A 12175-nucleotide genomic window follows, 5' to 3' on the forward strand; every position below is an offset into this window, starting at 1 on the left:
GTGTGTTGGTTGGAAAGGAAGCCAACACAGAACATCCTGTGCAAGCTGTGAAATGCATCCCTCTTACCCAAAGTAAAAAATAAGTTGCTTTTAGAAACTAAGCTTGAGATGCTTCCCTCTTGTGGGCATTTGGGGATTAACAGGCCAGTTTCTCCTCCTGGGCTGGACGGGAGAGAGGAGAGAGAGCGAGACCTGCCCTGATCAAGGCATCCATGGCCTTTAGAGACCCTCAGCACTGGGGGAGGGGTATGGTGTCCCCAAATTCATGATGAAAAATAAAAACAATACTAATCCCCTAAAATATATTTTTGTTTTTCAAAATGACACAAAACTTACACATATGCCAAAATGCACAAGCATCTAGGTCCCGTGCAACCTCATTCTTGTGATCTACTGTAGCAGAAGACCCCCTGGTTTAGGTGGGTGTCAGGAAGAGAGCAGGAAAACGGGGGGAGGGTGCCCAGGAGAGTGTGAGGAAGCCTAACAAAGTTCTGAGTTTTCACATGTTTTTTAAAAAAATATCAAATGTCATTTTATTTTTTAAAAATCTCATTTGTGTGTGTGGAGAGGGGGAGTTTGGTACCCCTGCTTTTCTGATGCCCTAAACACATGCTTAGTCTGCCTGTTGGATAATCCAACATTGCGTTACCAGCAATCCCATGCTCTGGCCTATATGTCCTCTCTTCTGATCTCAGGCGTACAAGGACAGATGGTGCTTACCTGAGTGGCAAAAAAAAGGCACTTTGCTCAAAGGGCATTATTTCTCATGTCCCAGGACTATGAGCCATGGCATTAAAAATGGGTTTTGCGGTTTGAGCCCTGACTCTTGTGAGCTTTCTCCATGCTCTTTTCCGCTGGCTGGCTTCTGGCTAGCCTCAGCCAAACCCCGTAGACTCTCTTTGTCGGAAGGTGATGAGTCAGCCAGACCTGACCATCTTTTACCATTGAGAGTTGGCTGAGCTTCCTCAGAAGACAGCCGACAGTTGCTGAGTGCTAATCCTGTGGCCCCATCACCATCATTTCCCCAATCATTTCAAGTCCTTTGAGATTCCTTCACCAATTGAAGATGAGTCTCACACCAAATCCAGGTGACAGAAAAGGTTGGAATCGTAGAAGGGTAGAGTTGGAAGGGGCCATGTGACCCTGCAATGCAGGAATCCTTCGCCCAACGTGGGGCTCAAACACACGACCCCGAGATTAAAAGTCTCATGCTCCACTCACAAAACATTATGGCAGAAGCAGGAGAAACAGGAATGGCCACCCCAGGGGTTCACATTATGCATAATTTCAGAGGGGAACATGCATTTTCTGCTGCAACAGTGTGGCCATGCTGTCTCAATACACACCCTTCTGCTCTTCAGGAACACCAGAATGCAGAGTGCTGTAATATGGCCATTGATAGGATATTGTGCTTGCAGCACTGAAGCCTCTGTTTGGCTCAGCTAGTCCACTGGCACACAACATCACAATCCTGACAGCAATGCTGACATGGTTTGCAGGCCAAACCCTGCGAGGTAATGGGAAATTGTCACTTCGAATGCAAATTAAAAAATATTGTACAGGAAGAACCTTGGAGGGCAGGCTGAGTGCTAGAAAAGTATAGGACAGGGAGCCAAGGGGCAAGATGGCTAAAGGAAGGGTCAAATGCAAGCAATGGAATAAGAACGAATAACCTGGGGAAAGGATAGGCTGAGAACAAGACTTGAGGCAAGGAAAGGGACTAATGAGAGAGGGGCTTCAGATGATGAAATCTCTAAATTCTTAAGATCAGCTTGCCTTCGGGCGGTGGGGGGTAGAAGGATACAGAAGGTACCAAGGAGTAGGGCTGCCCCACATCCGGATTTCCCCGGACATTACCAGAATTTCAAAGGCAGAACTGACATCCATTGGGAATGTTAAGGGAAAAGGAAAGGATATATTGAATAAGTATTATCCTTCCGTCACTCACACCAGTGAAGGAGTGAGTGATGTAGCGGAGCAGATTCCCCTTAATATAGCAAGGGAATATAGTAGGAAGCTGGTCTGCAGATTTGTTTGAATCTCTTTAGTTGAGTAATCCAATTTGGCTTGTCCAGATGGATTATTCCTGGTGTCCCCTTTGATCCCTCTTAAAAGAATAAAGACACAAGAGTCTTTCCTTAACAGTAACAAGAAGTTTACTCACATTTCAGTTCACGATTTGATCCCTGAAAGGCAGGCTTTACTTAGTAGTTACATAACAAACTGAGTTCATTTCACATGGAGATTGAGCTCATGTGTTGCTGGCTAAGAACCAGCAGACAGCAAAATTACATTAAGAGAACAAAATGGCAGCAAGAGATCAGCATGAGAGAGAGATCAAGAAAGAGAAAATGGCTGCATGACTCGGCTCCTTTATGGAGTCAGCCAGGGCCACGCCCATCTCCCAGGTCACATGCAGGGGAGGATGCTCCAGACCAGCAGAACAGGAAGTTACACTGACTGGAGTAGCAGCCCACTACCTGTGCCCACTCTGGGGAAATAAAGAATGTTGTTTTGTTGTTGTTTTTTAATCATTTTTTATTCGTATTGGACATATATACAGGAAAAACATAAACAAAAAATCCACCACATACCTTATACAAATTATATCCACTTCACAAATCATAAATAAAATACATAACTGAGTTAGTCTCAACTGAGCCTTGGACTTCCCTCCACTCCTTTGGTAAGTATCAAATAAATTAAATAGTCGCGTACTTTTTAACTCTTTTACATAGGCCTTTCCCGCTGTTAGAGTTATTTCAACCCCGCCAGTGTCACCTGAGATTTAGATTCCATATACGTTAAATATTTCTTCCAATTATCATGAAATTTCTGTTCGTCTTGGTCCCTTAATCTTCCTGATATTCTATCAAGCTCAGCATAATTTATCATTTTAACCTGCCAATCACTTATGTTGGGTATTACTTCTAATTTCCAATTTTGTGCTAGCATAATTCTTGCAGCTGTCGTAGCATATAGAAACAAGATCTTGTCTTCTTTTTTAATTTCTTTACCGACCATTCCTAACAAAAAAGCTTCTGGCTTTTTGGGAAATGTATATTTCAAGATTTTTTTCAGTTCATTATAAACCAATTCCCAAAAGCCTCTCACTTTGCAACACGACCACCACATATGGTAGAGGTCACCTTCTACCTCTCTACATTTCCAGCATCTTTTATCCTTCAACTTATAAATCTTCGCTAATTTCACTGGTGTGTGATACCACCTGTAGATCATTTCCCACAGGTTTTCCTTTAGTGCCGTGCATGCCGTAAACCTCATATTCTTGTTCCATAGTTCCAACCACCTCTCAAAATCGATGTTATATCCAATGTCTATCGCCCACTTAGTCATGGCCTCCTTCACCTCCTCATCTTTATATATAGGACCACTCCTCGTTTCTTAACTCTATCTGAAGCCACAAAATCCAATCCTAATCTCTTATTGCTTAAAATTCTCTTATGCTTTCTTATTACATGAGTCTCTTGTAGGCAAATTAAGTCGAGGTTCTTTTTTAGTAAAATATGCACAATCTGGTTCCTTTTATTTTTATTGTTGAGTCCGTTCACGTTCCAAGTCAGAACTTTTAGAGCCATCACTTGTATGCAAATAATAAGATAACAAGTCTAGATTAAATCTACTGTTTTTTATCGTCTATCTCTTCTCCTTCCCTCTCTTCTCCTGAATTTGCCACCCTCTCTCTTTCTCCACTCTCTCCGCCTCCGTCCCCACTCCCCGATCGTTCACCCTGCTCCTCCCCACCACCACCACCATCTTTCCGAGTTCTTTCTCATATCTTCTTGCAAATTTTTCTAATTCTGAAGAGTTGGACAGTTTGAATCTTTTTTCCTTAAAATAGAATGAAATTCCTTCCGGAAATTCCCATCTATATAGGATCCCATTTTTCTTCAGTTGGTTAGTTAATTTTTTGTAAGCATCCCTCCTTCGAAGAAATCTCGAAGGAGTCTCTTTGTATATGATAATTGGATTTCCTCCAATATATAACCTTTTGTTATAATTCTGTTTCAGTATTTCGTTTCTCATATCCATCGAATTGAACATAACTAATACATCTCCTGGCAATCTTTTCCCCCTGGCTTTAGCTGATTTTGTTTTTATCCGAAAAATATTTGCCAACGAGTAGCTTATCTCTTCTTCCTTTCTATCTAACCAGATTGCCAGCTCTTTCACCATTTTAAATCTTATGTTCTCATTTGTCTCCTCTGGGATCCCTCTAAATTTCAAGTTTACTTGATTCTGTCTCATCTGGGTCATTGCCATACTATCCAACAATTCTTCCTGTACTTTACCTATCTCCTTAACTTCTACTTTAATCCTGTCCAAGTCCCTCTTACTATCCTTTGTGTCTTTTTGCACCCTTTTCATTGAGTCCTCAAGCACCTTGGCTCTTACCGATAGATCTTTAACTTTTCCTGTTAATTCTCCCACCACCCCCTCCAATCTTTTGTCCAACGTATCTTGTACTTCCAGTAGTTTTCTTTCAATATATTGTTGTACAGTACTTGACTGTTCCAATGGATTACATCCCACAATCCAGGCAACGCTTTCCCTGATTTTATGCAAGTCAAGTGAAAAATTGTGGTCTTTGGGTGTTTTGTAAAAAAAAAAAAAAAAAAAAAAAAACAAGCTCAGCAACTTGCTTGTCCTAGTTTTTACATTTTGAAATATGGCAACCCTACCAAGGAGGAGGAAGTCTAAAAGAAACAGGAAGTGGGGCAGAGTAGGAAGTGGGCTGAAAAACCTGGTGAAGACATGGGACTGAAGGTGTGCCAAGTCCAAGGGGCCGAGGTGCCTTTGGCCACCTCAGTGTTGAGGGGCGCTGCAGAAACTGGTGCAGCCTAGCAGAAGGCTGCACTGACCTGTGCGGTGTTGAGAGACGTTCGTGACGTCATGCACATGCAACGCATGCTGGGGCCCCTCAATCTTGGGGACAATGGGGTGCTTCTGAGCCAAGGAGAAAGAAGATTGTGGTGCAGTCACACTCATGGCCCAGGAGAGGAGGAGCTATGTCCTGTGGCCAGGAAGGAAATCTCCAGACAAAGGAGGAGATTTGGGGGGCTGGGTAATTGTGGACCAAAGACAGAAGGGAGAGTCATACCCTGTCACCTGTGTGAGGCAGAAATGGGGCACCTGTGGCCCTCTAGGTGTTGTCCCAAGTCCCATGATTCGCTGACCATTGACCACGCTGCTTGGGGCTGGTGGGGCCTGGAGCCCAGCAGCATCTGAAAGGGCCACATGCCCCCCTTGCCACCACCCCTGCTATAAGAGCTGCTGGGCAGGGATTGAACTCTGCCAGTTCTGTTCTCAGCTGCCACTGCAGGAATGTGACCTGGCAGCCCCATAGAGGATAAGGATGAGGATCAAACTCAGAAGGTGGGTGGGGGCATGCAGGATGAATTTCACAGTGTGGTCTGGATTAATGAGCCAAATTCCTTTTCTAGTAGAAGCTGTGTGTTCTGTGGCAGGAGGGCCAGCAAGAGGTCCTGGGGGCTGAACATGGTGCTCACTTTCCAGAGAGAAATGCCAATGCTACTGAGCCCGTCAGAAAGTGGAATGCTCTGCTTGTGGTGCCTTGCCTGCTGATAGCAAATGTAGCAGAAATGGAGGCACCCTTAGCGGGGGGGGAGAGAGAAAAGTGGGTGCAACCAAAAGCAAAAATGAACGGGTCAACAGATGCGGCTTTTACCTTTATATAGTCGGCCGTGTTCCACCCCATACGTTTAGCACATGGCTTACCCAAGGAATCCTGGGAGCTGTAGTTTGCTAAGGGTTCTGGGTATTGCAGCTCCATGCGGAGTAAACTACAGTTCCCATGATTCTTTAGAGGAAGCCAGGCACTTCAAATGTATCTTGCAGAAGTTGGAGGTTTGTACAGCAACCCCAACTGCCCAGTCCCATGGATCCATCCAGACAAATGAGAGGCATGATGTGAGTCCAAGCACACATTCCAAGCCAGCCCCAAGCACTCCTGTTGGACAGTGAGTGGGGCCAATGAGGGACAGCATAGCCTAGGGAGCAGGTGTGCACTGGCCAGAGTCAAAGGGCCAAAGAAAGCCCCATGGGCAGAATGGCCGTATTTGGTTCAAGGCTGAAGGTTCCCCACCTCAACCTAAAGCCACCTCCTGAGAGGATGGCAGCTGGGTCATCCAGAGGCCAGGGCACCTGATATTCAAAAATACGGGTGACTGGAAGTGTTTCATTCACAGTGGGCATGGAATGAGTCCTGGGCACAGGTGTTGGTGTGGCACAGGCTATGGTAGAGAAGGAGGTTTTTTTTCTGTTGAGGGCTCCTTTCTCTTTGCAGAGACGCTGTTTGTGGGTTCATGCCAAGTGGCTGAAGCTGGTGGGAGGGGGCCACAGCTGCAAAGGGAAGGGCCACCCCTTTTCCTCTGCCTTTTTCACCATCTCCTTTTCCACTCCAGTGGTAGCTGGAGTCTCCTTGCAAGTAATCCCTAAGCAGCCAATGAGATGTCATCTCAGGAAGCCCCCCCCCCCGCCCCCCGTGTTATTTATCATCACTCCAGCAGCCGCTACAAGCTGCCCAAGGGAGGAGGCCAAGGGAGGAGGCCAGCAGTGGTCAGTAGCCATGGAGAGACCTTGGAGAGCCCCCAGGATGCTCCCTCACAGCCACTGCTGCTCAAGACAAGCGCTAGTGCTGGCAGGGGAAATAGGAACGTTACAGGATCAGATCAGAAGCCAGGGTGGCTTTCATAATTCTGGGACTGTCCCTGGGAAATAGGGAGACTTGGAGGGTATGCAATGAGATTTGAATGAGCCTCTTCCCCGCGGGGCTACACCACCTCTCTGAAGATCTCCTTCACTGAAGATTTTAGACAGAGTAGACTGTGGAGCTGGGGGTGGCCAGGGGGTGGTGTGCTGGAATGAGGGAGAGCCCCAGGAGAGTAGAGGCCTTTCTCTTGGCAGCCAAATTTGGCTTCCACCCCCACATCCCGCCAACACTGCAGTCAGCCAGAAATAGATCAGCGTGCATTAAGGAACAAAGAGAATGGCTATGGCAACCACAAATCTGTGCTACTTTTAAAGCAAACAGCTAATGAGTGCTTGGTTGAAAGGAAGAGGAGGAGCGAGGGTTTCACCCACTCATTAGGCCCAAGATTACCAACTTTTCTGCTATTTGCTGGCAGGCCTCTCCGCTTAGGTTTTAACAGCTGCATGGCCAATTGAAGTTCAGAAACAGAAGTTCAGCAAGTGAAGACTCCTGCAGTCTTGCAACTGCAAGGCCAGAAGGAGATTCGTTAACTGAATTTCTGGTGGTTGCACGGCTTAAAGGCACAGGAGTCTTGCCCCAAATGAGTATTGACAACCCTAGAGGACTAATTAACTGTAAATAAAAAGTAGGATATTTTAAGAGCATTGGTAGCAGTGACATCTCAAACCCCAGAATAACAACAGCAAGGTTCCTTTAACACATGAAAGGGCATATTTTGTAAGTGATGGGTTTCCTGCCTTTGGCATGCATACCATAAGCTCATACATTTTTAAAAAATGAACAACACAAACCAATGGATAGATGTAAGTGCTGTCAATGGCAGGATTGCCATATTTCAAGAGGTACAAATCCAGACACAGTTGCTCCAAAATGTTGTTGTTGTTGGGCTTTTGGGGCAATCAGACAGTGGCATGGCAAGCACACTTCTGAACTCGCCATCTAGGAGGCAACAAGGAAGCGACCACTGCACAGCACTTCCGCTTCCATCAGGGGAGGAAAACTAAATCACGGACATTTACTATGAATTGAAAATTCCCCCTGGGCTCCAATTTAGCCCACACACTCCAGACATTACTGGAAATTTCCGGTATATATGGCGACCCTAGTCAATGGATATTCCCAACAGTGTTTGAAACCAGTGTGGGATGGAGCCACCCTCTCAACACGGCACCCTCCCCAGTCAGCAGTTACTAGAAGGGCATTTTGAAGAGAGGTGACTAGGGAGGGCAAGAGTCCCGCCTCACCCCTTTAAGGGTGCTGCCCATGCAGGTGCCATGTTTTATAGCAGGTGGTAGCAACTGGGAGAGGAAATAGTATTCCTCAGTCTTGGCACCACCCATGGCTGGTTCTTAGGGTAGGGTCTTATGACTGTATGTACCTCAGTAGGCCTCTAGGGTGGTGCTCTGCAGCAGGAAGCACATGCCGAGTGCAGCTCTGGACAGCTAGCCTCTATCCTCTGTGGCAAGACCTGTGGCTCCTTTGTGCCACACACATCCCTGAGCACGGGGAGCGCCATCTGGAGTGTGTGTTAATCTGAAGGGCTCCATGTTTCCCTCTGAAATTCTGGAGCCCGACTGAACTGCACTTCTGCCTACCAATAAATTTCACAAGTCCACCTGAGCAAACTTGAAATCAACAGGACTTACTTTCCTCCAGTGAATATGAGAACACAATAGTTTAAAACTTCAAAGTGGGGGAAATGAGTGCAGCAACTGCGGGTCGATCCAGGCTGAGTGTTAGGGCTGCTAAATCTCAAAATAAAAAAATACAGTGAGTCCAACAGCAAAGCCCAAGGGGGTTTTGGGGGGGAGAAGCAGTGCCCAATAGTTTTTGACATCTTGGAGTGAATCCTGCTACAAAAACTCATGCTAGATCCACATCTAAAAGCACAGGAGGGTGGGTAGGCCTCACTCAGTGTCTTACTGGAAACGGGTCCAAAAGCAGAAAATCCAGAGACTGGCTTTACGTGTGTTTGTGTGTGTGTGTGTGTGTGTGTGTGTGTGTTGGGTTGGCAACACTACTGAGGACACACATTAAGTACCTGTCCAGGCACTCTCTTCCACCTCATCGTTTCTCCGCTTCCAATCACCCCTTCCTGAAGCAGCTTTTCTTGGGGTGCTGATAACGTGAGTCAGTTAGGCCCCGAGAAAGAAACTTTAGCAAGGCTGCTTAAGGGCTGCTTCTTGCCTCAGGTGTCATCTCCATTATATAAAGGGAACCCTTCTCAAGAGAAAGAAATTTTAGGTTTTGAGGTGGTGGTGGGGAACACAGCACGACTTTTTTTTCCTTTGCAATAGATGAAGGTTGTTCAAGAGTTACTGTAGATGGTTTCTGCTCCTCAAGGCCACCTTGGTCATGAGGAGAAGCAAAGGCCTCTCAGACAAGGTGGCCAAAATAGGGAGCTGGGTGCAATTTAGGAGCAGCAGTTTGTCTGAACTATGCCACATCTCTCTGGGTTCAAACTCACCAACTTCGGCCTTTTGGGGGTGTGGGGGAGAAGAGACTCTGGCCAAAGAAAATACACAGAATGGGAGAAAGCTCCTAGATCATTGTGCATATATACTTGAGTCAAGGTGTATTAAGGCATGAAAGAAATGTGTAATGGTCAAAGTTATAGAGATTCACAAAAAATGAAGCAGCATTCTGTTAATCAGTGAGATGCAGCCACATTTAGCATAGGTGTTTTGTTTTTCAATTCTGCATATTTAGCTTTTTGCTAAGGAAGAAGCAGAAAGAGCTGCTTTGGGCATAGCTCACTGTGGAAAAGCAACACAGAAATAAATTAACACTTTCTAGACTGGCCCAAAGTCAGTTGTTTTAGGAACTGCGTGTGCGTAATCCAGCTACTCAATGATTCCATCTTCGTCATTCCTGCCCTGCTTGCTTCAGCCGACTAGACGGAGGCAGAGGAGGAGGAGGAGGAAGCACCCACCCTCCTTTACATGTTCTACTCTGAGGAGTTTTTGCTCTTGGGAATGGGGAAGAAATGATTCTGTTTGCCTTTGAAGACAAACCTATTGAATCCACACTCTCCAAAACAATATGTAACCCAAAATAGGTATCCTTCAGAATTCAGTTACCCAGATTTTGTAATTCTCCAAGCAATGCATTTACAAAAATGCACATATTACAGTAAAGTGTGCATTAAAAGAACATATTAGTGGGGAAAAATTAAAATGTATATTAGGGGAAATTGCTTCCAAAATGGTGTACATTAGTCAAAATGGCAGACAAAAATGTGTATGGTGTGCTGATGAATTATCACGAGGATGTTGTATTGTTTTTCTTATGCTCAACTTGCAGCAGAAATGTAGGAAACTGGATTTAAGATTAGAAAAATGGGAAACCGAGAGAACTGAAATTAACAAACCTGCCTATCTCTAACTGCTACTGCCACATCACTCCAGGCATGTGTACAAGACAGCCACTCAAGGTCAGCCCTATCAGTAGGCAAGCTGAGGCAGCTGCCTCAGGCAGCTGATTTTGAGTGTCAGGCGATGGCAGGAAATGGTTAGTTATTTAATGAATTCTTTTTGTATTTTTACTACCGGAGTGGGAAAGGAAATTTTCTGCCTTCGGCTCCAAACTAGCTTTGCCAGCCCTGGATACTCCTATGTCTTGTAGAAGGGAAAGCCATTTGCTGTTTGGCTTCCCATAGCAGAATGTCATGGGGCGGCCCTGGTAGGCTTCCACCCCATGGTTCCTCCGTTGCCCTGATTGCTGTGTCACACTCACGTGGACTAAGGTAGGAGCAGCTGTAGTGAGAGCTCTGCGTCCCATGTGAAAAACAGTTTGTGTGTCTTTGTTGCCTATAGTTTCCCTCTGCTCTCCATGCCTGGCTGAAGAATCAGCTGCAAAACCACAGCTAGAAAGTCCTCATAACTCCTCTCCCCACAGGGACAAACTACATATTACACAGCAACTTGGCATAAGAGAGATATCAAGAAGGCATGGTTTGCATCAGAGAAAGGGAGCAGAAAGGGAACCCTTTATCACCTTCTCCCGTTGACATCCCCCCCCCCACTTTTTAGCAATATTAGCACAGGCTGACGCTATCTGGGAAATGACTGCAGAGAACTGAGAGGATTTGCACGTGGGGGGGGGCAGACACAGAGAAATTTATCAATTCTATTCAATAAATTAAGGGACACCGCTGTCCAGGAGCCATTAGCTGCAGGCAGTATCCCAGTCCAGAATGAGTCTACCCCGCCCCTGGGCCCCTGATACAGAGCATGTGCATTGGGGTACCCTTCCAGAGTAACATGGCTTTGGGTTATTGAGGCAGGTGCCGCTACTCCCACAAAGAGTGACATTTTGTGTGGTTTACATTAGGTAGTCCAAGGGAGAAAGAGGCTTCCAAGAGACTAAAGGATCTGGAAACAGTCAGGTAAAAAGAAAGAGTCAGCAATGAAAGGGTTTTGTTGAAAAATAAATTTATTTACAGGGAAGGATCCCAGAGAGAGTCATCATAAAAAATAAAACAGGATCCAAGCCCCAGTGCAGAGGTAACCAGAGAGGAACAGATCCACATCACTCCTGGCTCAGGGCACCAGACCAGGTCGACAATGAAGAAGATCAGGAAGGGGGAAACTGCAGTGCATCTACTTCAGCATGGTGCAGAATCCCAGCAGATTATCTACTTCAGACCACAGTGCTGAATCCCTGGATTTTGCCTGGGTTTTCCCATGTGTCTCAACCAGTCCCTGCCACATTGGCATCTGTAGGACTCAAAGTGCCACTGAGATAAAAAGAGAAATCCTGAACAGCACAGACCCAACAAAATTGACAAGTCCTCAAATACAAACAGAAGCATGTTCAAGCGAGGAAGGCAAAAAAAAGCCACTTCTTTCCATGGACAATTGTCAGTTACTGCAGCAAGTTCCCTTGCTATATATTAGATGAAATTATTTTGGAATCAGTGGTACAAGTCCCTTCCCCATAGCCCGGTCTGAATGTGATGTGAGGCTCAGGGAGAACTGGTGCAAGCCTTTTAAAAAGAGGAAGACACAAGATTCCCTTCTCTTGGGCAGACGTTACTGTATGGCCACATCCAGAGGCTATTCATTTAGACGTGGTCAAGCTGTGATCTTACATCCTCAACAAAGCTTTGCAAAAAGTCTCTTGGCACCTTAACACCATGAGAGATTTAGTGCAGCGCAAAATTTCATTGACTAAAACTCACTTCATTAGATGCCATTTGATTTCATGACTTGTCTTTAAAAGCTTGTATGGCAATATTGTAAGCCACAAGACTGTTCAGTTCAGTTCAGTTTATTAGTCACAACCAAAAAGGTTTTACCCACTGTGACTCTGTTTTGCTTTAACTTGACTTTTCTGCTTGGCCCTGTCTCAACAGACACACTGGTCAACAGACTTAGCTTTGAAATTTGACAGTTGTTATATTTGTTTATTAGCAGCTTT

At 45.5% G+C, this 12175-nt stretch overlaps 1 protein-coding gene and 1 long non-coding RNA gene across 2 annotated transcripts in view; both read left to right on the forward strand.

Moving 5' to 3' along the window:
* LOC310834972 (uncharacterized protein) overlaps positions 1 to 12175 on the forward strand; it is a 202108-nt gene that overhangs the window by 156063 nt on the left and 33870 nt on the right. The gene's annotated exons all lie outside the window — the stretch shown is intronic.
* Positions 1 to 12175, forward strand: part of LOC310835355 — a 300425-nt gene that overhangs the window by 141618 nt on the left and 146632 nt on the right. The gene's annotated exons all lie outside the window — the stretch shown is intronic.

Source organism: Podarcis gaigeae, assembly GCF_964106915.1.
Source record: "Podarcis gaigeae genome assembly, chromosome: 17".
NCBI lineage: Eukaryota > Metazoa > Chordata > Lepidosauria > Squamata > Lacertidae > Podarcis > Podarcis gaigeae.